The sequence below is a fragment of the Larimichthys crocea genome, chromosome I (genome assembly GCF_000972845.2).
Source record: "Larimichthys crocea isolate SSNF chromosome I, L_crocea_2.0, whole genome shotgun sequence".
In the NCBI taxonomy this organism is placed as follows: domain Eukaryota; kingdom Metazoa; phylum Chordata; class Actinopteri; family Sciaenidae; genus Larimichthys; species Larimichthys crocea.
In genome coordinates this window covers 29,081,500-29,108,954 of record NC_040011.1, presented here as the reverse complement: position 1 = coordinate 29,108,954, position 27,455 = coordinate 29,081,500, and the positions used below count along the sequence as shown (strand labels likewise).

Sequence of the window (27,455 nt, the reverse complement as noted above, 5' to 3'; positions counted from 1 at the left end):
TTTCTTTGCTTTTATTCTATGTCAACTTGCGTCATTGTGTAGTAAAGCAGATGCAAGAGGGACGTGCTGAAAGGCTAAATTTGTATTGTAAGAAACTACCTGATCCACATGATCTTTTTCATGATGTGCATGTTTGTGTGCTTGGTTTGATTTTCTTGCAGTGTAGCTTGTAAGTGAAATGCTTTTTCGGCAGCTGAATCTAAAATGTGCCAATTAAAGCTCCCTATGGTCCTAAGCAAACTTTTGCTGAGAGGCTCTCCTTGCAATGATTCAGTAAAGAAGAAAATGTGTAATATGCCTCAGAGAAACAGCTTGCAACAGGATGTCCATGCATTTGATCCTGAAATATCCAAAAGACTTTATACAGTTAACAGTTTCAACCGAGTAATTTGTTTGGACAGAAGGCATTCTATGAGTGCTGATATAAGTACAGCAGCACTGAGACTTATAACGGCATGTATCACTCTGCTTTACAGATGTTCAACTGAGTGTCGGATTCACGTCACAGCAGTCAACATGTATCATCATCTGTGTTAAATTGTAATAAATTGTGCACCACAAAGATGAACATATTTCCACAAGTAGTTTAAAAACACACAAAGTGTACAATACACAAAGATAAGCTGTATTTCCGTCCAAACTTTACATTTTGGATTTCATTTCCCCAACAACTGAAGTCAACTTGCAACAACAGTTTTTGCAGTTAAAGACAAAGGCAAGATGCACTCTGAATTAAACAATGACACTGTTCATTTTTACCCACTGTCGGGTGTATTGAATAGGTTAAAAAGTGCCTGTCAACAGACTCATATTTTACTGTTTACATAGATGATTCAAAGCAGATGACCTGTGGTAACATGTAGACTGACACAAGCTTGTAGAACTGCTGTATAAAAGCAATATCACATTCGAGGTTGTAACGTTGTATGTGATCCGCATTGCTGTGATTAACTTTGGCTACGACCAAATCACAACATGCTGGTATTCAGTAAAACAGCACTCCCTCTTTGTGATATTGCTTTGTTAAAATGTATTCTGCCTTGCCAGTGACATCAATGGCACTTTAATTGGAAAAAAATAAGAAAAGGTGTCTTCAAATGCCACAGTGATGGTAAGCAGATGCCTTGTGTAAGCTATTTCTTCAAATCATGTACGACTGTGACATTATTTAACTGCTCTGCTCAGATTTTCTCGTTTCTAGAACAAAGTGTGCACGGCGCTGTTATACATTGTACATATGAGAATAAATCTGAAAGTAGCTTTTTTTTTTCTTCTTCTTCTTTTGATCAAATGTATCGTGTACATCCACGCGGTTACATAATACACATGTCAGCATGTCCACAGAGAATTTGCTTATATAAGTCTGTCATACAGATAATATGGGACAAATTACTGTGTTCTGATTCAGTGGATAGCATCTGATGTACTGAGAAGTATTGGCTGTAACTTATTGAGATCATAATGTACAACTGCTTTTCAGTAAGCAGCTATCCAGGAGGTCCTATCACTGTATGTTACTTTTGTTCTTGCTTCCTTTTGTCCACAGGGATAATGCCACTTTGATGCCATCCTTTCATGGCCTTAACAACATTTGCAGTGGCATTTCTGACATGAGTGGGCGGGCCGGTGGGCGGGCCCCTGGGCAGTGTGGAGGCTCTACGCAACTTGGCTGTACAGTTGCTTGTGTGTGTGTGTGCGTGTGTGTGTCCCTAATTCAGCTGTAGAGCCTAGAAGGCAGAGAGAGGTAAAGAGAGAAACACCTTACTCTCCCATGGTTTGGCTTTGCCACTGCAGTGTGAGGCTATTATCAGGCCATGGCAATAGGGGTGAGGAAGGGGCCTCTGTAATAGTTTTTATAGGTTCACCACTGGCCTGTCTCTGCACCTGGCATTTATCTCCCCCTGGAGGTGCAGCAAATGATTTTAAATTAATAAGCAGGTACAGGATGGGCTGCCTGTGATGGGGTAGGATGCCCTGAACACAGAGAGATGAATAAGTAGCTGCACAGCGTACAGTAAGCTCTTCCATTCTTTTCTCTTTTGTTCATATGGCTACATGTTTTTCTCAGTGTAGTCATTAGTAATCTGAAAAACAGAAGCACAGTGTGACTAGAAATCCATAGAAAAACATAAAACACTGCAAACCTTTTGGAAAGCCTAGATCCAAAGAGAAATCCTAAGACACAAGCCCTGTGGTTATCATGGCCCATTGGCTTACACGCAAGTAATCAGTGAGATGTTTGTGGAAAACAAAGACTTGCTCACCATCTCAGTTGTCTGTTCCACACAGCTTCTGCCTGGATCCCTGTGTTTCTCTCTCCTTTTTTTAAACTTGCGCCTTGCTTAGCCAAGCTGTGACTTGGTGCTGTTTTTGTTGTTGTTGTTGTTGTTGTTTGCTTGTATTTGGAATTAAAATTTAATATGTGCAGGATGTACACAGTCCACCATCTTGTACAGTATATTTTCCCTGTGTGTTTAATCCTGTTATTCATGTCAGTGTACTGCAGTCTACTGCGCTGTTAGCTGTCAGGATGTCTCTACATTTTAATGAGTTAACTTTGTACAAAAGAATATATTTTTTTAAAACAGGACCACATCTGGGAACGTGTTAACAAAAAAAAAAAAAAGACGTGAACTTATCAACTTATCACCTAGCATGTGCAATAAACAGTTTCTTCAAAGTGTGGAAGTCTGTCTTGAAATGAACATGCAGTCCTGCTGTGCGAGCAGTGTTTTATTAGTGATTGTTAATTAGGTAGAGGGCGGGCATACTCAGCAGGTAGCCATCTTCCATTATAACCTTTTGGCAGGATTTGGCTTTTGACAGCATTGTTAGTTTTCCTGTCTTCCAGTCCCTGCTGCCCACACCCATGACCAGGCCATTTCATTCCAGATTCCAGGTGTTCGGATGTGGGAAGTCAGGGTGGGAGGCTGAAGTAAACAGCATGTGCACATGCATTTTCATACAACGCCCTCAGCCCTCCTGGATTCTGGTTGGCAGGATGCCTTTACCAGAAGAAATACAATTCTTACATTTTACAATTCCACCTACACACATGGGGTTACACACAAATGAAGGCCCATGAACTCAAAAGAAGGCATTCAAAAGTAACACAATTGTCCATGATGGCTCAAAAGAACATATTTGCATGCAACTCCATTGGCACACAAAAACAGAAAGATTATACATAAAAACATATAGCCTGTGTATGTTTTCTGTTCAAAACATACACAAGCACTTGCCCACATGTTAACACACAGACAGAGAGAGCTTTTTCTTTGCTCATTTGTCTATGCAGACTAACATTTTACTATAAAAATGCCAGAAGACAAGAACGGTCTCATTAGATTGTTCATTATGTTTTCCTGCTACAGTGTAATATAAGTTTGAGAAGTTAATTCCCTCAAAATTAATTACTTTCCGAAAACTTTGATGGGGCCTCATTTCCATATTTTAATCCATGTCAGAAAAGGGAAATGTCTATCCAACCACACTGCAAGCTAAACAGTGTTAGTTACTAGGTTATTTCACCACAAAAAGAGTTAGCCTTGTGGTGGCACAAGAAGAAGAGTTGGGAGAAATAACCACAGTTTGAGGGTTCATTCTCTAGGGACTCTATCTACAAAACAGTCCCTAGAGAATGAACAGGGATATGATAGGCTGTTTCCGCACGCTGGGTCCGCCCGTCTGTTAGCTGATTGGTGTGGTTGTGTTGAGTGTTTCTGCCAGCAAGAATGAACTCCACGAAGACAGCTCCGCTTCGATAGAAATTCGCTTCAAAACAAACAACAAGCTAAAGTTCTGTCTCGCCCAGACGCGTGCACGGCTTACAGTCACAAACACGAGACAACACACTCGCCATGGCAGAAGCACCGGGCCCGAGCGCCGAGTCTGCCGCGGTATCGTCGTCAGTGGCACCACTAATTTTGCTCAAAAAAAACAAACTCGTTGTTTCAAACTTGTTTCAGTCTAATTCTTACTTCACCAGTATTATGTTTATCCTGCACCAAACATTATTAAGTATTTATAACTTGTACAAATACATTGCAGTTCATAAAAATAATAATAATAAAAAAAGGCTGCAGTATCGCGATAATACCCGGAACCATGATACTTTGTCTGGTATAGTATCGTGAGTACTTATTTTGGTATCGTGACAACTGTCCTGCAGAGCAGCATACACTACCTTGATTTTGTCCATATTTATAAAATTCAGCAAAGGTCTTTTCTGAAGTAGTTTTGGTTGTCATCTTTGCTGCCTAGAACCTTCTACAGCATTCAGTCCTCATTGTCGTGCTGGTATTACAGACACGTCTGAGTTGACCGTGGCCTTTCAGCTTCTTCAGCGTCTTTTGTCAAGCCCTGACAGGGAAAACTACTACTTACTTAAACGCATGAACGCCAAGGCTGAATCTTTAGCATACAGTTTTATGACTGTATTCACAGAAGTCAGTGTGTTGTTGATGGTGTTATTACTTCTGGAAAAGAAGTTTTTATTTTTTTTTTCTATGTGGCTCTCCATACATATACTCAGACAAAAATGAATGGATATAATTTGAGTCACTAAAGTGTGTGTGTAACACATTAAGTGGTATGAGTTGTGTTCTCTCTTGGGGAATGGTAAATCAAGACTTATTAGATACACTAATACATGCAATGTGTATACTCTTGGGACTGGTAAATCTAGATGTCCATATAAACTAATATGTGCAGTGGATTCGCCTGTTCTTGCTTTGGACTTTTTATCATCTTTAGTTAGAAATGTTACTGGTCCCTTGTGCTCTTTCTCCAATAACAGCTGTGAGACAAGGCAGTATGTCATTCCCGTTCTGTTTATTTTAATAGTTACAGAAAAACATTATTAGATACAATCACATTGCAGCTACACTCAATTCTTTTGAAAACATTTTGGATATATTGATAAAAAAGTATGTTTCGTATGAGGTTGAGATTTCTTTCTTTTTAAGATATTTTTTTGGCCTTTGCAAGTTTATTGGATAGAGACAGCTGAAGAGTGACAGGAATGTGGGGAGAGAGAGATGGGGAATGACAAAGAGCCGCAGGTCAGAGTCGAACCCTGGGCCATTACAGCAAGGACTGACCTTTGTACATGGGGCAGATGCTCCACCAACTGAGCTAATCGACACCCATGAGGTTGAGATTTCAAACAGACCAGGCCAACCATTAGAGTTTCTCTAAGGAACCAGTACAGTCTCGACTCATGGTTGGCTTAGTTTGTTGTGACTGCATTTTATGTTCAGAAAAGTAATTCATTGACTGAATTTCATAAACTCTGACATGCCCCTGAACTGAAAACTAGGCATATTAACAAACAACAGATACATGTCTTTGCATAACTTCCAAGTGAATATCACTCAAAAACAAGTGAATAAGAACAATTTGCTGTTGTGTTGTTCCAGCTAATTTTGGCCAGAAAAATCTCTTTCTACAAACACATCCATAAGCCTCAAATTCAGAGCGCTTTAAACTAATTAAAACTAATATCTTGAACCCGTGGCTTTGTGGGATTGCAAACATTTTAATTGATAATTGAGTGGCTGAATGTACAGCGCATCTTAGAGCTGTGAATCAGAAAATATCCACTTATTGTACCAAAATCACCAGTGTGAGTGCCATATCTTAGCTGAAAAAAAGACTAAATTATATATATCAGCACTCATTGATAAAAACAAATCTCCCCAAACAGTATCTCCCTTTTTAATTTTTTTTCTTTGTATCATCCCTTTTTTTTTTTTTTGCTTTGTTATATTAATTGTCATTTAAATGAGCTGTGCAATAAAATGTGTGATCCTTTCGACACACTCCTACACAGGTGTAAAGTTGTCATTTAAAAAAAAATGCTATGAAAATTAAGGTATGTGTTTATTTTTTAGATGTAACAGGTGCAATGGTGCCATCACGAGTCAGATCAAACACACCTACACGGTCCGGAGATGAGATCTCATTAAGCCAAACACTCTTAAGTGAAAACACGAGTGTGGGTGCACCATGGGTGTGGAGAGCTCTTAAATTGAACATAAGTTATTAAAAGCCACAGCACCCCTGGGACTGTATAAAACATTTTGTTAATTTACAAAGAGTGTAACTACATCTAGCTAAGCAGAGGTTTTTGGGTTCAAATTAAATTATGTTACACTGACGGGTGTTGAATTCAATTCTCACTACCTCGCTTCAGGTCTTTTTAGATACAATAACTATACTATTTGTATGTCAGTACATGGTGTTGGTGGTTTATATTTAAAATAGTCTTTAGTTAAAGTGGTGCCTTCATACAGAAATGTATGATACTAACTTAGACTTATTATAATTTCAAGTTTCTTATTAGAAAAGGTTGATAAAGTTCTGCATCACTACCATCCCTCTGTAATATACTAATGTAAAAGTATGATCTTTTTTTTCTGAGAATTTGTTCCACTTAATGCTTATCTCAATAAAACAACTCAGAATAATCACATAATGGCAATAGATGTAAACCAACGTTCACTGATATTTTCATTTTCATTTTGGATGGAATCAAGCTAGTAACTTGTATAACTGGCAACTGACAACAAAGTTGTAACTGACAACTTTTTTCACATCCATTTGGACCTCAGTTCTTCTGAAACATCCACTGTAGTGTCCATCATGTAAGAAGTACAAGTCTGAAATCCTTTGCACCACAAACTACGAAAACTACTCTGATTCCTCCGATGTCCAGTTCCTGGATCAGGATGGTGCTGTCATGAATGCACATGCCCCCTGCTCAACCTGCTACCGGCAGTCTGGATTGTACCAAGTAGGGATTATGGTAGGGAGGAAGCAATAGGTTCTTTTCTTTGTATTTTGTTTGCTTTCCAGCCTTAGTAAGATTAACTCCAGCCTGAGTGTTATGTTGTAGAGCTATTGTACATTTAAAGCCTAAATAAAAAAGCAGCTTTAACTCTCTGAATAAGACAAATGAAGTGGGTATCCATCCTGGCAGTTGTGTCTAGGGTGTCTTGCCAGTGTTTTGTTCGGCAACAACCTATGCACCAGTATCTTTCCCTCTGCTCATCATGGAAACACTCAGGAATGTTGTGCGAAACACTAGTGCTGTAGTCAAGACTACCTTTGTTGGGTACAAGACCAGCACTAATCGAGACCAAGCAAAATGAAAGAGACAGAGTCACGACCGAGACGGAACCAAAAACAAGACCTCTTATAATTTTTGTAAGGCTACAGTATATCCTATATATCTCAAGATGATCATCATGCATTTTTATTTGCAATGATGAACAAACAAGCACAATGTAACCACAGTGTAAGATCAAAGCAGGTAATACTGTTTACTTTAAGTATAGCTTTTTCACACTTGACTCAAAATTGTAGATGGCTTTATGGTGTAACAATAACGTTCTATATGCAGATAAATAATAATAATAATAATAATAAAGTCACATTTTCAAACAAAAGGTCCCTTTTGTGTGCATTCCCATTCATTACACAGAGTTATTTACCGAGCTGTTTTAAACTCAGACACCCTCCCGTCTCCCCACTGTCTAATGCGTGAACAGCTTAAATAAAAATAAATTATGAAAATAAATCATGGCTCCTAGCTTCTCTCTAACTAGAATATTTGCTGAGGCTAATGGCCAAGTCCAAGACAAGTCCATGTGCAAATACCAACGAGTACAAGACCATAGAAAAAATGTCTCAGGTCTGGACTTTAGTCCAAGACCATACTTTAGTACAATAGCTCTGCTAAATGTACTGTTACCTAATATTACATTTTGCACAGGAGGTTTGTACCTCACAGGAATTTCTTCAATGGATGACATTCTGCCAAAGTACATTGAAAAAGTCCATGAAACTACACTGTAAGAAGTGAGGGGGAAAGAGTATTGTCGGTTTCACACTGTGCCTATTCAAATGGTGCATTACAGTATATCATTTCCTTTTAGACCTAGTGGCCAGTACTCTTGCACCAACACAACATAACTAAACATTATGTCAATATGCACTGTGATATTTGTAATGCAAATTGGTAAGAAGGCCCAGTTTAATGCAGAGTCAAACAATACATGTGGGTATTTCATTAAGAAAGACTTGAAAATCTGAGCCTGTCCTTTATAGTAACCCTTCTTTAGCATGTTGCTGATAACACATTTATTTTTGAAAAAAAAAAACAATGAGCATGTTGATCTTATCTGTAGTTGCAGACAGAGATGTGGGAGGTTTTATTTTTCATACGCCTGGAAAAGCTGTTTATTTACATGATATATTAGGTTTTTCACTCTGCCTATCCAAGCAATGCACTGGTAGTATTACAGTATATAATTTATTTTTTGATCTGTAGGCCACTTCTCCTAGACGTTACAAATGCATTGTGACATTTGTAAGGCTAATTGGTTAAAAAGCCGATTTAATGCAACGGCAAACTGTCAAATTTGAGTCAAAGTGAGTATGTGCACCTAAGCCCTTCAGTATCACAAATAAACTTTCACAGATGTGAAGCATTTTCCCACATAAAATGGGCCATAGCGAACAGAAATTCATTTCCAGGTTCTGTCATATCCCTCTGTTTGTTATGTAGTCTTTCACTGAGCCACAGCACAACAGATTAAGGGGGCCTGGCTGGTACATCTCATCCTATGCACCAGTGACATGAGGCAAGCACACACACCTGCACAGCAGACAGATATTATGCAGCATAACGCTCACTTGCACATCTGTTGAGGAAGAGACTAGATGATTTATTTATTAGCACCCAATTAAAACTTCAGGAACAAGAACACTTCAATGGGAATATAAATATCAAATAGAGTAAGCTCTACATGACTATTTAGTCATGCAATCTGGCTTCTGCACCCTGGCACGCCAGAGAGAAAGAAAAGCTGAAGATCAGGAAATGGAAGTGGAAACACTCAGATCTTTTGTGCAGCAAAAGAATCTTTTATTTCACTCTCATCTTTTTCACCACCTCCTCTACCCTTTCTTCTTTCTGTGCTGTAAATGTGATTTCTTTTTCATGTTCTTTTTTCCTTTTCTTTTCTTTTTTTTTTTTGGAAAGGGAAACCGGGACGGTATTTCGTTTTGACGGAGGCTCTGACCACGGTATAGGCCAATCGATTGGCCTCGCTTGGTTTAGTGCAGGAATAAATGTTGTGGGCATAGCCAAAGGCTGGAGAGGGCTGATTGTGTGGCATTTGTTAAGCTCACCAGGGAGTCGAGAGCGGCATTGTTAGGGTGAATATGGATTTCGGCACAGCTCAAAGTGGACTGACTTCTTTTGTTGGAAGCAGATGTGCACGTGAAGTCATTGTAACTGCAGGTAACTACTGTGCAGTATACATTACACACCTTATCTGTGACTGTCAATGAATTTTTTTTTATTTTTTTTTATGCCATCACAGGGAGAATCGGTGACTGCTTCTGCTGCGGCTCTTCCTACATATAATGCCCCATTATACCTCTTCTTAACAGCAATGGAGAGATTGTTAATGTGCGGGACACATGGCCCACTTCCTCCTGAATTAATCCATCAAGCCTGAGATACTTTTAAGGATAAGTGTCTTCTCTCACACATGATCTGAGATTCATTTGAAAGCCATTACTTAATTAAAAAAGATTGGTATCAGGAGGTTAAAGAAGGGGGAAAAAAATCTCATGGGAGGTTGAGTAATTTCCACAGCGATGTAGACATCAATTACGAGTGTAAAAAAAAATAAAAATACTACTCAGGAAAAAAGTATTGCAGAAAGATGCAAAATTGTACCTTTTTAAGTTACGACCTCAAGTGATGATTTTTTTTATTTTTTTTAACATTTTTTCATCCACTTTTTTTTCATCACTTTCGGTAGATCAAAAGACAAATCTGGCTTTACTCCTTTGTGAGATCTGCACTCCTCTTCTTTTTGAATGCGCGTGTTGAACCCTCCAACGAACTCACCCTTTTCAAAGTTAGAAAAGCCAGTGAGACACAGTGAAAGGGGGGAGGAAGTCTTGTTAAAGAGCAGTTAAATCACTCACAAAACAGCAGCACATCTGTAAAATTAATAGAAAAGCCTTTCATAACAGGGTGCCTGTCTGACATGCTGGCAGTCTGCCACCTATCACCAGAGTGTCCTTATTACCTCTGACATATTAGATGTGATGTGTTCTGTGGCTCTGGTAATAAACTAGAACCCCCTACATCCACGCCCTCCACTGACAGGTCCACATCATCAGCATGTTCCATTTGATCCTGTCTTAGCCTCTCTCTACTCCTGTCATTCATTCCAAAAGGACAGATGGTCTGATGTGTGAGGATTAGATTGACAGAGGAGGTGTTAATATTTGTTGATGACATGTACATGATATCACTCTGTCTTACTTTGTAAATGCGTCATATAGAAATATATCATATATATATGTGTGTGCACGTGTGTATCTGTCTCTCTTTTCTTTAACTCCGTCTTCAACTGGACACTTCTCATCACGGAGCTGTCTATTTGACGCACACTTTCTTTTGCTGCAACCTCAGAGGCGAAACGAGGCGCGGGGCAGAGGGAACGGGTAAAGATTTGTCAGATGGGCAACGAAAACCTTCACACAAGCCGAGCTTAGGATGATTTATAGAGCTTATTTCTGAGAATGGTAAAGCGAAATTAATCACGTTCCCACCTGAAATCTCTGTTCAACAGTGACAAATGACAAGCTGCCAGGGACAGACAGTGAGCCATCCATGAAGTGTCCACTGATGTGCTCCTTCCTTAGATAGCCTGACCCGGGGTGCTGCCTTGCCAGATGCCCCCCTCTGGATGGCCAATGCCAGGCGTACTGGGGCCAGCCCTGTCCCCCCTCCAACCCCCCAGCTGGGTACCCATGCAGGGGCCTAATGATTTGGGGACAGCCTGCCAAGCAGATGGAGAATGGAGTGGGGGGCTTACCCTATCAGCTAACGCTGATGTCTGATGACTGGGCCTGTGAAGGCCACAAAGCAAGTCGTGTGTAGCTACCACATTGTGGCTGCAAGAAAGTGTAATGCACAATGCAAAATTTATGTGACTATGTAAAAAAGAAACACTGTACTGTATATAAATTTTATTCAAAACGAGATCTACTGCTCTGCTCAGGCATTTCTCCTGAGCGCACAGCGGCTTGTTTGAGACTGAGAGAAATTGAGAAATTTTTAATTTGCGCACGTCTTCTCTTTCAACAGAGATAAGGTGTAAATAATGTTTTCACAGCCGACATTTTGACATGTCATAGCAGGAAAAGCACATGTGTATTTAAGAACATTAATGATGGCTGCATTCCTCTTAGAGCAGGTCCTGGGATACTTAAGTCATTAATGTTATTAATTACACCTCTGCTCTTCCTGCTGTGACAAGTCAAAATAGCAGCTTTCAAAATGAATTCTTCAAGTGAAAAGATGTGCAAACATTTGCAATTCCATGCTGCTGCTTAGCTTCATAATCATAGAAATATAACTTTCTAAAGGAACACTACTATTGGAAAGCGGCATTTACAGTTCTCCAAAATATTTTAGTTTTCATTCATCATAAATGATGAATTCTTGTTTAGCAAAACTTTTTATGGTAGCAAGAACACAACTCACTATTTTACTTGATTGACATTCCAATGGGTATTTATTTATTTATTTATTTTCTGACCACAGAATCTGCAGTTGGGATAACTTAGAAAGGGTTACCACAGCTACACTTGTAGCCCTGAGCTGTTACAGCAGAGGTCACCAAGTTTGCTGACAGATGACTTTCAGAGTTGTTATCAGGAGTTATCAGAGTTGTCATTATCTATTTATCCAAGAGAACTGACCAAACATTTTCTATTGCCATCCCTGGTGCTGAATTCAGGAAGGAATTCAAAAAAACATCAAAAAGAAAAGAAGCGTGGCATCCGATGATGACAGCAGCTCATCTGGCCACAGCTGCTCATTTGCAGATCTTTTCTCTGCTCAGGATGTTTACACGCGAGGCTTTTTAGTTTTTGTTAGGGATTTTTATGTTCGCCAATTGAGCTGCCATCCCTATGAGGTTCACCAATGAATGTCTGTCTGTGTGTCTCTATTCATACATAGTAAGCATAAAAAATTGTGTTTACTGATAATATCATGTGTGATCACAGTGAAGACTGCAAATATACTATGTATATATACTGGAAATATAAATTGGAATGGAGCCTGCAGTATACTGCTGCTCTGCCTCTGCATGGTTGCTGCATTGGAGAGGTCAATGCCATTTGTGTCATTGATTGTTTTTTGTGACACTGACTTAAAATAATGAATCCCAATCTTCCAGTTGTGCATTATTTACTGATTTACTGTATTTTGACCAGTGTCTGATCGATCTGGTTATCCCCTTGTGTCTATTGATAATGCTGACACATAACAGTCTACTTTCTGTTACAGAAGATTCTGTCTCTCTTTTGTTGGACTAGAGGGAGCTTTAAAAGTACGTACCAGGAATCATTCATCATTTTTAAAAGTAGAATAATGTAATTTTGGGTGTTCTTTCACAAAATGCAGCTGAATATTAGTTTGTTTGCACTTCTAGAGAGGTACATGCTAGATGTGCCCTGGGATCTTGCATCAATCAAAGCCATTTTCGATCCAATATTGCCTCATGACATTATATTAAGACATATATAAAAAACAGAATGATGCATTTGAAATGTTATGTCATTTATCTATACTTTGTTCATTCTGTTATTCTGATCCATCCAACAAGAGGCACACTCTGACATCCTGTGTTGCCTTGACCCCAACGTATAAAAAGATGAATAGCAGTACCGACTCACCTATATCCACGGGTGTGTGTGCTCTCGGCAGCACTCCAGGTACTGTACAATATTTGCAGTAGAGAAGCTGCACTGTGAATGAGATTGTATGCTCTGACATAGTTTTGACCTTTTGACTACTCCTTTCTGACTACTCTCCAGAGATGCAGACAGGCACACATGGTGAAGAGCAAAGAGTTCAGTAAATCTTTGAGTTTACAATTTCAAGTTAAGACATACAAGCATGTGTCCTTCAGTTTAAAAAGTCTGTGGGTACATTCATAGCTTGTGTTAGTTAACAGGATGTTGATGAAGCCATTTCAGTGTCTCTTGGTTGTCCTTCCTGTAGCCGTGAGATGGATCCTGTGTGTGAGTTATATCATGTCACAGAACATTAGGAACAACATTTATTCATATGCTCAGTTCAAGCTTTTGTTTAGTATACAACATTTATCTGGCCATTCAAAGTACGGCAAACAATTCCTCCCTCATTAATGTCAGCAGTGACATTGCAACATTGGTGGAGCCTATTATTTCCCATAATTCAGGTTAAGCCATTTATTGCCCTGAACGATAATGTAGACATTAGTAGCCTTTGATTGAATGTCCATGTTTCCCTGTTGTTCTGTTTAGAGGTGCATGTGCACATGAAAAATGACTCTCCTAAAAACCCCAAAGCAGTCACCTACGACATGATTTCACTCTCTGCCATGAAAATAAATAATCTTTACCCTTGACAGCCACATAATTAATAGTGATGTGTAGCAGGTCCATTTCAACGGACCCACTTAATCTAATTTTGTTTCCACTCCGCGATTTGTAAATTACTGCAAAATGACGCGCCATTTACCACTGTCTCCGCCTGCGACAATGGCAATTTTTCTTCCTGTGTAATTCTCTCTTAGCTGAGGATTTTAAAAAAAGAAACACTCATCTCTTCTTTTCTCTCTCCCTCTTCCTCCTCCTTCCTCCACATTTCCTTGTGCCGCTTTCCAACTCCCTTACTCCCCTTTCTGCTTTTCTCTCCAATTTAGCAGCATTGGAAGCCGCTGAGACCTTCTAACACATTAGCTGTTTTACAGCTTCCCCAGAACACATATGAGCACTGTCTAAAATGTCAGCACTACAAATGCCTCGTCCACATTCCATTATTTGCCACTAAATGTTAAGCGTTTATATTCACACAGTGTTACGTTGACATTTGAGCGCACGGAATGAGAGCGTGGCCCGGTGATTTGTTGCACCATTATGTATCATTTGTGAACATGCTAACAACTGACAATCATCCAGGTGTCCAAAAACTTGATTCCCTTTGTTCGTTGTCCTGAGAATTGTCAGAGAAATACTTGATATGTTAGAGTCATCAGTTGATAAAAAAATGTCACTTAAAGCACTGACAGGGAAAAGGTTACACCAGCCTTGACAAACGGAAGACATTCAGATCCAAATGTCACAAAGGAATATGCCGCTTAATAATCAGCTGAAAAAGGAAACACTTTTTGGAGCATGACCATGGAAGTGTTGCATCGGTCTATTACTTAACACGTAGTTGCAAAAATGTAAATTGCTCAAAGGGTTATGTTGCGTCATGTCCAGCTTGATATTCAGTGTGATTCTGCTTGACGGCGTGGTTAACTTTCAGTTTTACATGATTTCATTTGAAATATCAAAAGGCTTCAGCCAGAATGATCACATTGTTTCTTTTGTTTTTGGTGTTTTTTTGCAAGCACCTTCTGTATATACCCATGGGCTGAATTGTGGGAACAGACGTCTTGTCCGTCCTCACATAATGCAAAGGGTATGGCACCTAGCCAAAAATAATGAAGGGCTAAGTCTCGCCTTTCTATTTTCTGGGAGGATTAATGAGGCAAAGCAAAATGTTTGAACAAACCTCTTGGCCCCAAGGAGAGTGGGGCCCTGACCTGACTACCATTCACAATGTCAAGTAGGTGGACTGTCATTTTATACATGCCACAGAAGACTGATGAAGCCTGACAAACTCCACCAAGTAAGAGAAAATACAATTAGCAGGCTCGTTGGACAGGGCAGGAGGCCCCCATTTATTTAAAATACTTGGTGACAGCTTCTAGCTGCTGCCTCCCAATTTCTGTTCTGTTCGCTCTCTCTGTCTGTGTGTGTGTGTGTGCTTGTGTTTTTCTGTGTAATGTATTTAGATCTGACCTTTCTTATTGGCACTGTCGTAGCTGCATTCACGTGCTTAACTGGATAACTGTCTTCATCATCAGTCAGAAGTGGCTGTGCTGGCTGGTAGCATTCAATCCTCACATTAGGCTTCATAATAAACAATTATCTAAGTGGGGCCTTCATAGGGGAAAATGAATTCTGGGAGAGATAACTAGAGCTGTAGAGAACATTGATTGATTGAGTATCTTGTGGTCCTCCTGTGTAGCTTTTATATTATCCAATGACAGCAAGAGGAAAATCAGTTTATTTAAGAAGGCTTCCCCCTGAGACAGTGAGCGAAAATGAGAATGAAAAAGACAAAAACAGACAGTAAATGAAGCATTGGGTTACAGAGAGGGATGGAGAGGTGCAAGAGGAGAAATGTATTTCCAGTACAACCATGGCAGCACAGCGACGATGAAAGCCATGTATCGATTGGTGAGGGCGAACTGTATAACAAGGCCCTGCCAAGCTGTGTGGCTATTGTAAATGACAGCACAAGGAATGTTTGGCTGTTATTTTGTTTTCAATGATTCTATTTTAGGGTGAGATCCTGTGGCCACAACGCCTTACTTCAGAGGAAAGGCATCTCAATAGAGCGCTGCTGTAGACGGGCCGGAGAGGCAGGCGTGTGTGAGGTGTGTGTGGGGGTGGGCATCCACAGCAGACAGGCAATTGGACAACGTCTCTCAGGGACTGTGAGGCGGCCAAACAAGAGTCTGCTGAGGAGGGAACTTGAAAGAAAAGGCAAATTTGAAATGAAAAGGAGTAAGTTACTCATACTCAAACCCCCACCCTCATTCTGGCTTTCACCACCCACACGCAAACACCTTCTCAACGCCAACACATTTTCCTCATCACAGGAAGTATCATAAAGCGAGCCAATAATGATCATGATTCACACCAAAAGAAGATGACAAAATATGAAATATAAAATAAGAAGTGTGATTTCCACGTGAATTAAAGCTGTATACACCTGCTGGCATAATCATATCACAATAAACAGTTGTTGCATCTTTGTATATGTCCATACTGTATATAAAACCTGCTCTGTGAAAATTGAAAGGCTCCATATGTATTAAAATAAAAATAAAAACCCACAATCTGATGCCAAATAATGATGCCAACCAGAAGACAGGTGCAAGTTGGAGCTGATCCTTCAAATAGTTTACGTGTAAATTAAACTCACTGTGCTAATAACATATAACAGTGTGTTACAGAGAAAATGTGTCCATATGCCAGAAGTCAATCTGCACATCTTTCTTCAGATAGAAGTTTTATTTTTAGCCACTCTCGCAGGGTGACTCTAGGGAAAGCCATGTCGGTCCACCACTTTAGTCCAGACTGAAATATCTGAACAACTATTAAATGGACTGTCATGAAATTTAGTACAGACATTGTCCCCAGAGGATGAATCATACGGACTTTGATCCCTTGACATTTTATCTCTCACCATCAGCAGGGAAAACTTTTTCACTTCTGCAGTAATATATCAGCACCCACTTGATGAACTGGCACAACATTTTGTACCGACATTTATGCTCCCCAGAGGATGAATCCTCCTGACTTTGGTGATCCCCTGACTTTTCCTCTAGCACCACCATGAGGTGGCGTGGAGTTGAATGAAATTTCTTGTCAACTATGGATGAATTGCTATGTAATTGGTTCAGGCATGTCCCCCTCAGGATGAATTGTAATAACTTTGGTGATCCCCTGACTTTTCATCCAGCACTATCATTAACTTTATGTCAGAATTTCAATTTGTTCAATACTCTGGTTTATAAGCAAATACCTGCAAATCTAATGGCATTCCCCTCAGCTTCAGCTATATTATGTTTGATGCTAAGAGGCAAATACTAGCACACTAACACACTAAACAGAGTCACTATGGCTGTATTACATGTATTTATGTTTATGTATTTGTTTAAATGAAAATCAAATGTGTCTAATCGTTATAATATAAATTAGTTATATAAGTTTGATTTTTCTTGGTGTATAACTAGCATTTTAGTTTTTAGGATTCAGCCAAGAAGGCATCAGAAAATGTTAATGAATTACATTTAGGTCCACATGTTTAAAGACCTGACAATTAATTTGAGAGGAAATTAAAATCTTGCATCTTGATTTTTTTTTTTTTTTTTTTTTTTTTTGGTCGCCGGCCAACACTTTTGTTTACATCTGGATATGGGCTCTGCTTTTAATTAATCACTTCTGTCTGATTTAAGCAGCTTGAGTTAATGTACTATTAGTATTCTCTCTCCCAAATATCCGACGTGATTGACTCACAGAGATTGAAGTTATATTAACAGGCTGTTTTACATGTCCCATGGTGTTCTTCTCACAGTGGGGCGCTTAATCCAGCCCTTTAGGTGTCTACTTACGTGCTTTTATGGATGATGGAGCCAACATTGAGCCCACGCCTGTAGCACCTACAGCCTTTTGCCTTTTTCCATTTGCACTTCCTTCTTGGGTACAGCAATACACAATTTTCACACAAAAGCCTTATGTAATGACAGTGAGAGAGGTTTCTATTATTTATACAGGTGGAATGGTTATTTAAAAGCACACGACCCCCTCCACTTTTTGGTCTCCTCAGTTGTTATCTCTGTTTTTACCATCCCATTTTCTATTTCTCTGCTGGTTGATTTCTTTGTGTGCGTGTTTTACCGCATGTATGCATGCGCATGTCTATGACAGTGCTCCGAACAAAACATAGCTCCTTGCATTTCAAGTAGGTAAGGCCCCTCTCTCGCCAGGCAGCCGTCTCCTTAAATGAATATTTGCACAGTATTGATTAGCATTAAACCCACAGCAGTGTCTTTCATTTGCATGTGGCAGCCAGGGATCATCACTGGGGGAAAAGCTGGGGGACACAACCAAAGAGATGGAATGTAGGTTGCGTGGGCAGTGGCAAAGATATCAAAAAAATCTTTTCTCTCAACAGGGTTTCCCTTAATAATCCACCCATTATCTTGTGTTTCACTGCTCGCCATTGGGCCATGCTATGCAGTCTGGCCCTCATCAGTGCAGACAGCCAGATAGAGAGAAGAAGCAGTGAGGCTGGCAGAAGTGTAAGGGGTTGTGGTGAATGGTTGGCTGGGCACCTCACTGTAGGATACCAGAGAGATAATAATGTGTGGAGGCAAGCAGGAGCCATGTATGTCTTGCAAAAGAATAATTGCTACCCTTTCAAGAGCCATTTCTTAATTGGCCTGGCTGTTGTTGAGAGGAACTTGGAGAACAGACAAGTGAGAGACAGACTGAGAGAAAGAGAAGAGAAAGAGTTAGAAGAGGACAGAGAGCGTGCGCTCTGTTGTTATCACTACTATAATTATGTTTCAGAGGGGCCAAACGGCACCTACAAGTAGGTAAGTGCATATCATCTATTCTTATTCCTGAACAGGAAAGTAACCGAGATCCATTCCCGTCACTGGATCCAGCGCCTCCAATGTTTTGTTTTCTTTATTTTTCTTTTTCCTCACACTCCACTGCTCATCTTTTTGGGTAAGAGGACTAACTACGGGCAGTTATTTCAAAACTTTAAACCTCCTTTAAGTTTCTATTTTATTTATTACTTTATTTTTTCCAGCATCGTTCTGGAAGTAAGTTAAGTTACTGTAAAGCTTCTATTAAAAGCCCAGCCCCAGCTAAGTGCCATTCACTTTTACTTAATGGGTGTTGCAACAGGTTTGGACAAATAAATGCAGGTTTCAATTAGATGGCGAGTCTGGTTTTTATGGAAGTAATTTTGATGTATAAAACCTTTTCACGCCCACCAGGTTGATTGAGATAGTTCTAAGCTTCTTAGATCAGACATTAAAATATGAATCTTTAAGTCATAACCTTCTGTGGAATAACTTAATATTCAGCTGTGGAAATTCAATTGTAGATATCTATTATTCTTAATTGTACTAGTAAAAAAGAATTTACTGACTGGACTAATTCTCTTCCTATCTTTTGGATAAAAGTCTGTGTGATGGTCTCTACATTTCTGAAACTGCTGCTCTTTCCTGTGGCATGACTAAATTGAAAGGTATTTATTATCACTGTTTTGCTGATAATATCCAACTGTATGCTTCCGATTGCATAGCTTCAAAGATTGCTCAGTGTAATGGGTCCTGTTGAAGGCATTACACTGATCTGTGATTTACGTATATCATATTTATCATATTCATGTGAGTAACTTGTAATCATGCCTATGTATAAAATTATGTTGATCATAATGAAATACTGTTGATCATGTTGATGTGATATTTCTGAAATGATGATGATGATGATGATGATGATGATGATGATGCAATGATGAGGTCAGGGGGTGGTAACTCTATATGTAGATGTCACCTGAGCACAGGTAAGCTGTGTGTTTGGCTAGAGAGCGGAAGGAAAAACAATTTTCAACCGCATTTCGAGACAAAGCGGGTTTTTCTCTTTAAGATTAGTTTTATTTATATTGCTGTTACTGTTAAGCAATAAAAGAACGTATTATTGTGACTCTACGAAAGAATGTGCGTTGATTTACTGACCGCTCCTATAGGTCCATATCTTCAGCGGTAAAGTCTAGTTTTTAAAATCTTGGGGTCAGTTTTGATCAGTCTATGCACTTCAAACAACATATAAAATCACTAACCACTTATGGTTACTGTAAGTTATGGTCTTTTATTGTTTTATTTAAAGTTTTATTCTTTGCTTCTTTATATTGTTCTATGCCCTCATTTTTTTTTTTTTACATTTTTAAAGACTAAGGTTGGCCCAGGCTAATCTCTAGAAACAGATATGGAATCTATATCAGATTGGAATCTGAAGCTGTGTCCATTTTTAGCACTGACCAATCACACTTTAGCAGGCTTTGGTTGCATGTATGTACACAGTCTTCAAAGAATTAGAACACTGGGTGAAATACAACCGTGAAACACAGTCAACACCCATCATCTGACAACAATTCAGCCTTTTATTAGGTTTTTTAACGTTATCGGTTCATAGTGCTTAACCAAAATGTCTTTCTACGTAGGCAGTTGTAAGAAGATTTAACCACTGGCCTGCTGTTAAGGAGAACAGTTGCATAAGAAATACAAACAGTGCAGATGGACATCCAGTGATGGGGGATTCAGAATGGTGCAGGGTAGGGAATGGCAGGAGTCCAGTTGTACAGATGTTGAGACGAGACAAGGCTGGACGTGGCAGGTGAGTGGCGGGGGGGTTTCCTGGAACACAGGGTGATCACAATTAGGCAAGGATCAAACAAGAACAAAGACTTCACAAATGAGTATAGAGTTGGCTGTAACATTACCATGTGGGAGACTGAACGATCAGGCGCAGTGCATGGCTGAACAAGTCTTGTATGCAGCGGAGGTTGATTGGGAGCAAATCAATAGTGCAAGTCTTGAAGGTGTATTCTAATAGTGTCCATAAATATAAGTCATACTGCAGGTTGTCTTTTTAGCAAACTATTAACAAATTGGATAGATGATGTTAATGCCTCTCTTAACATTAGTACTGATGCAGTGGCATTAGCGTTAGTCTTATATTAACAAAAACACACAAAAACGCAATTGCAACATTAAAACTGAAGCTAAAATGTTGATGTAAAAAAACAAAAACACACCTTTTTAAAATTGCTTTTAATATTTAGTTGTACAGTGTCTTTGAGTATCTAGACCAGCGCTTTTAAATAAAATGTATTATTATTATTATTATTATTATTATTATTATTATTATTATTATCTATAACATGATACTTTATCTCAATAACTAATAATAAAACACTGGTGACTCAATTCACAGATCTAAAAGGGTGTTACCTGCTATGACACATGATTCCCAGTCTCAAGTGGACTGGTAATAGACTGAGATTATAATAGATCTGAATTAATTGTGGACTTCTTTGCAGTGATCCACCTTTACCAAGAGATGATAGTGGTATATTGAGCCAACTTTGAGGCAGAGTGCGGCCCTACACCCACGTCTGTGGCACTGATAACAACTGATAATGTCCATTTAATCGAGTGGTAACATTTAAAGCAGGTGCAGAGAGAGGCAAGAAAAAAAAAAAGTCTCCAGCTCAGTGTGTGTGGATATGTGTGTGTGTTGCACGGATGGGTGTAGGTGTTGTAGATTCTTCTCTACCTTGTCTGCACTTCTGTTGCCCTGGGAGCAGTAGTCATGGAGCTGCTCCTCAACCAGGAGATATTCAGACACACACACACACACACAGGCACTATTGTACACACAGACTAAATGCACACAGGCAGATAAACCCAGTCACAGACATGCTTACAGATTTAGACAATTGCAAAAACATATGGTTCAGGTTCACACTGTGCGGTATTTTTCGAACTGTCTCTCTCAACTTGGTTTCGGTGGTTAAATGATGATTCATTGAGCCTTCGACGTAAAATAAAACAGAAATAAAATAGAAAATACCATGAATCATTCTGTTTTCAGGCCTTAGGACAGAGGTGCAAACATGCACGACAAATTCTCCCATGAATAGATGACAAAATTAAAGGGCAGTACTGTAAGTAAGATTTTATGGCTCATAGCACAAACTGAATATATTTGTGAGGGGGTTGATCAATACTATTGACTTAACAATTACTTAGCAAGTGGTGGAAGCTCTGGCTTTCAACATCCCTTATCTAGTTAATATGTCTGTTTTGAAAACTATTCCCTTGCTCACCACATTTGAACTACATAACAATGCAGGACAGTGCCCAGAGCAAATGACCACAGGTGCAAAACATTTAAGATGGCTTCTTCTCTGTTGGTTATCTGCTTTATTGAAAAGGTCATTGCATGACACTTCAGAAAAAAATAAAAGCTAGAGCAGCTTGCAGACTCAAAACATACCCACTCAAAGCCATGATCCGTTTGGACATGGATGTGTCTAAAGCATGGACAAAGGAATGTGCTGTCCTGACTACCCAGAACTTTAGGTCTGCCAGTCTTAGGACTCTTATCATCATTAGTATTCTCATGCCAGCAGGGTTTTTTTAAGAAAATCTTTATGAATCTCCCTCCTGCTGAGATGTGACAGAGGTCGGTGTTCCCTTGTTACATTTTTTAATTAATTTCTTAAATTATCTCAACCTCACCTATCCGATCAGTGAAGGGAGACAATAAATGATATGCAGTCCAGGTGAGCTGGAAACGAACTGAAACAGCAACTACATTTCCATATCAGGCTAGTTGCAAGACCACTAAGCCGCAATGACACCCCAAAGCTTGAAACATCAAGTTGAGATGGATTCTGTCAGACATTTCCAATCAGATCTGTTCATTTTATTGATCTTGTATTTTTCCTTGCAAAATAATCAAGGCCATTAGACTAGTATACATCAACAAAGAAGACAGCCTTTCATCAACACCAAAATCTCTGGTAGGTGTTAGGACAGATAAATGAACACCTGAGGTCCCTTGTTTTGGGGGCCTTCAATATCAAACTGCCTTTTAGGCCACCTGGTAATGAATAGGTTTTGCAAATTTAGTTTTACACTGCAACTGGTGTCCGTCCCACCATTCAATTGGCTGACTGAAAAGCACTTGTTTTAAAGCACCGTTGAGTGTTTATCTTTACTGTGTCTCTGATTGTGAAGCCCTAATGACTATGTACAGCTGCCACAAGAGCAATGGAACACGCATTTGCCAATGCATTAAATATCCAAAGGCTGTGAAAGCTCTTTCACAAACAAAAATTATAGACTGCACTTGATTACGTGTATTTGGAATATCAAAAGGACCTTGTCAAGAACATGCAGAGAGCGGTGTGGCTCACAGGAAGTAGGCTGTGGGTATCATCCTGAATAACTATTTCAGTCCTAATTATCCTCCCCTTCCCTCTGCTCTCAAATTGTGGAGATAGGTCAGGTGATGTGTGACTACACAGAGAGCAATGATGCTTCTTTGTACCTGAAAACTTAAATAAAATATATATGCGCAATCGGGCCATGGAACACAAGAGTATTTAATTTTAATTTAATATACCTACGCAGTCCATACAGGTGGAGCTTTTCATGCTAAAGCTCTTCCCCAGGCAGTATTGACCAGATAAAGCTATACATGTTAGTAAAGAGAGGGAGCTTAAAGGATGTCAGCAGCATACATTACCGCAATACCGTATGAATCTGACAGCTTATAGACGAATAGAAAACCTATATGTACTTGAATAGATGCCAGAATTATGCAAATAATGAAGGAACTGTGAAAAAAAAAAAACGTCACAGAAATCAAATTAACCAATACCAGCTCAGTTTCCTCCTTCATAAGAAAACATGTTTGAATTAAAATACTAACAGGCCTTAAAAACCTTAATCTATGACCAAATGCTTCATCTATACCATGCAATCCCCTGTATATGTTGTTTAAAGATCATGAGCAATACAACAAAGCAGTGGCATAAATATAAGAATATCCCGCCTTTTCATTTGCAGCCAACTTCATGAATCATAAACAGAACGTGTGATTTGAAGGTTGAACAACAAAGCTTGCAAATACATGGTATACAAGCCATAGCCAACCAATAGTCGTCTTTTCAAGTCTCAGATCATTCACGTTCACTGTTGTTCTCTGCCTTAGCTTGACATTAGGTCAGTCTCAAGTGTTCAGCCTCTGTTTTGTAAGGAGAAAAGACAGCAGGGGGAGAGGGAGAAGTTAGAAACTACAGTACAGTATTTGCTATCAGGGCCACACCTGAAGGGAAATGATGACCTGGCTGTTTGTAGAGTGTGACTGTTTGCGTGTATGTGAGAGAGAGATAAAAAAGATAGAGACAGAGCAACTGTGTCAGGCATATTTATGCGTGCAGTAGTACATCCTGCACGGTGCATGTGTAGGTTATTTCACTAACAGTGTTGTGGGGGGGGGGGGGGGGGGTGTCTTGGATGAATTTTCTGCACCCAGAGAGAGTGAAGCAGAAAGAGAGAGGTTTTGATTGAGTGCCCGCTGAGGTCCCATCAGATGTGGCTTAAAGGAATAAAGGATTCATTTGAAGGAGGGCGAGAAAGATTACATACAGTCCTCACATCTATCCAAATCCCTCGCAAATCCCTCTACATCACACTTATCAAGCCATGTGCAGTGCAGTATACTAACTCTCTTTGGTCTTATCGTAAGGCTAGCATGTATCATAGTTGTCTAGTGGATGTGTAACTTATTCTGCAATACACTTTGGATCATGCATACATGTCTGAGTGGGTCATGGGGCTACACCTCTTTCTGAAAATGCCAGACTTTAATCACAGCGGTACTTAAAAGAAATGCCAGTATTGGTCATCGAGGTAATCCAGCCCTTCGTTGTGAGGCACTGATAGTGCAGTAAGTCATGTTTAAAACATAAACTCTGACAAACCACTGATAACCTGAAGGTTTCTTTTTCTTTTTTTTTAATTCATACAGCGTTCACAAGCTTGTTAGACAGTACACATATGTTGGTAAGCACTGTAAAAACCCTTAGGCATGCCCTTAAGCATTATTTTCTGTCTTTAGGGCACTTGAGTTGGGCCAACAGTGCCCAGTCTGAGTACTACACATCAGTACTGAACATCACATTAACCACTGCAGAATGCAGCAGAGCATTGAGTGTAGCTATCATCGAGTACTCGCATTACAAAATGATCAGATGTTGACATTTTAGAATTGTCACGGTGTGAGAATAGGTAAAAATATGCAGCAATGACATACAGTACTTATCAGAAGGAGAAGGGTGTACACAGCTAATGTGATTTTGTGTTTATTTTCATGGTAAAAATAAAAAAATAATAATAATGTAGCAGTTGGTGGTTTCAGATCCATGGAGTCAAGCTATTTGGCTCTGTTTCTTGCCATGCTCTTATTGTATCAGCTTACCCACACTCATTAATTCTATTTATTCCAAATTACACATTGATAATGTGACCCAGGAAAAAATCAAATACAAATGTTACATCTACAATGATGTTTTGAAAGTTCCTAATGAGATTGAGTTTAATGTGGGACAATTGTGTAATTGGGAAAACTGATAAATCTGCCTGAAAACTACCTGTGTGTGTGTGTGTGTTTTTTTTTAAGGATTTCTTTCAAAACCCACTTGCTGTGACCAAAACGTAGAGTCAAAAGGATTGATTGACTGCCTTCTATATACATGTCAGCGAGGGGTGAGAGGTGTTGAAACTACATCAATATGTTGAAGAATGGGCCGTGCTGCACTCAAACTTTACATTGTGGAACCACTAAAAAGATTTTATTTGGTATGAGGACACATTTCTAATGCTTGAAGAAGAGCTCTGTAGCAGCTTCATGGCTGACTCAATGGACATAATACTGCAGATTATGTACAGTATAAATCAAAACTAATTTCTCTTTTCAAATCTTGAAAAAAAAAAAGAGAAACTTTTTGAGTTGAGATTCTACACTTAACCTCTGAAGTGCTCTCACTGCAGTCAATGTAGTGTATCTACATCACTCACATCGTACCGTTGACAGTTTTGAACACTGTTGGAAACTAAGAGACAAAGAAATGTTTGAAAACTTTTACTTTCCCAGAGTGCTCCTTTTTTTTCTTTAAAAAAAAAAAGGAAATATATTTGTGTGATGAATGGAATGAACAGTTTTGATATTTTAGTTAATTGTTTGAGTCATTCATCAAACAACAATGCCAACCATTTGATTTTTGCAGCGTATTAATCAGAGAAGCAACTGTAAGAACTGATTTTTCTCATGTTTTCTCATTGTCAAGTGAGTAACAAAAGAAACTATTCATGTTGTAAACATATTCTTGCTGTTGGAGTTACATTGCAGCGCTATCCGTGGTTGATTTTTATTTTTATTTTTTTTTTATAACAACAATACAAAGCCATTTAAAACCTTTAGTTGATTATCCATTGAGTTCAGAGAGTAACAGATTGAAGGACTTTGAATAACTATAGAACATGCTGTTGCCATGGCAAGCGAATAGCATAATAGAATGAGCTGTACTTATACAATGGCTCCTTTGCTTTTTTAACCCACTTATACGTGTATTGTTGCCTCTTCCAATCAATGGCTCCTGTCTCTCAAGGTTGTATATCATCACAGATTTGTGCTGCCCATCCTATTCCTTTTCAACAGTCTCTGCAGCTGTGCAGTATTTATGTATTATTCACCCAGCCCTTTGAATGACGAGTCCATGTACTGTTCGCCCTCTGAGGCTAATCTACTCTTTCTTTTCTATCAAGCATCGTTTGGCACGACATTTTGCAATTCACATAACCAAATTGTGTTAAGAGGGATTTACTACAGGAATGATAAACTACTGACCAGTGATGAAACTCAGTCATTGCCATAATCCTTCTAATTCTACGCTTTGCAAGAGGTGTGCACAAAGGTTGTGTTTTGACAACCATGGAGGCAGGCAATCTGTGAGAAAAGGAGGGAGAGGGAAAAACTCACCTCACCATGTAACCCAATAGAGCTTGGTGAAGAATGTCTCTGTGCTGAAATAAAAAAAAAAAGAATAAATAAATAAGCTCCTCATGAGTAATAATCCACAGATGGTGGGGGACTTGAATTGAAATATCAAGCGGAAGGAACGGAGGAATATTAGTGCGTGGGTTAGGCTATGTAAAAGAAACACCGACATGCCATGGTCAAAAATAAGGAAATCATTAGAGATGATGAGACTGAGCGTCGGCAAGGCAGGGTGCATTTTTTTAAAGGTCTGTAAAATTTACTGTTGTTTAAAAGGTCACTGTCTGGTGCTGGCAAGCAGCTGGGAGTTGTAAACGACCCTTCTTATCAAATGTTAATGCTGGCAGACCTCACGTCACATGCGCCAGCAGCGGGAATATGTCTTTGAGGTCCTGCAGGTTCCATGGAAACAAGTCATTTCATTTACATACGGAAATGCGACCAGCTAATTGGTTTTCGTTGAACATCAAATAGCAGGATGACTTTTTGCGGAGGGGGGCCAAATGGAAGGCTCATGGGAGGGATGGAAATGTAAGACTTCCCTAGGGTCTGTTAAAGCTGTCTGTTTTTGTCACCATATGTGTCACTGGGTTTGTGGGCAGTAGACTAAAGGCCGAGGAAGGAGGGAAAAATATTTTGTGGCCCTGAGGGATGTTTGTTGTTTAGAGGGAGCGTGCGCTTTGGGGCAAAATCAGGGTCACTTTAGGCACTGATGCTCACAAACTAAACTCACTGTTTCACAAAGGTTCATAACAGAAGGAGACATGATAGATATGAAGCCAATGAACTAGAAGGGGTAAGAAAAAACATCAGTTTAAAACTGTATCTCTAATAGGTGGATTACTGTTTTCTGTGTATTACCTTTTCTTAGAAATTGCATGTGAAACTAATTAGCTTGGATTTACAGATGTGTTTTAACAGCCTCTTTCCTTTCGATGCGTGTGTGTGTGTGGCCACAGAAATAAAAAATGCAGAACATCATTTGCTGTCATCAGATGATCTTTTAATTCTCGTTTGACGGCTACTAACTGCTGGCTAAATTAGGACGTGTGCCCACGCCGGCTCCTCAATAAGTTCAGCCAATGTGAATATTGATA

General features: G+C 39.3%; 1 long non-coding RNA gene across 1 annotated transcript in view; it reads left to right on the top strand.

Moving 5' to 3' along the window:
- LOC113746351 (uncharacterized) overlaps nucleotides 1-24,840 on the top strand; it is a 36,230-nt gene extending 11,390 nt beyond the window's left edge. The window contains exons 2-3 of the long non-coding RNA XR_003462783.1: nucleotides 15,485-15,708; nucleotides 19,949-24,840. This is a non-coding gene — a long non-coding RNA (uncharacterized LOC113746351). The remainder of the gene's footprint in view (nucleotides 1-15,484; nucleotides 15,709-19,948) is intronic.
- The last annotated feature ends 2,615 nt before the right edge of the window (nucleotides 24,841-27,455 follow it).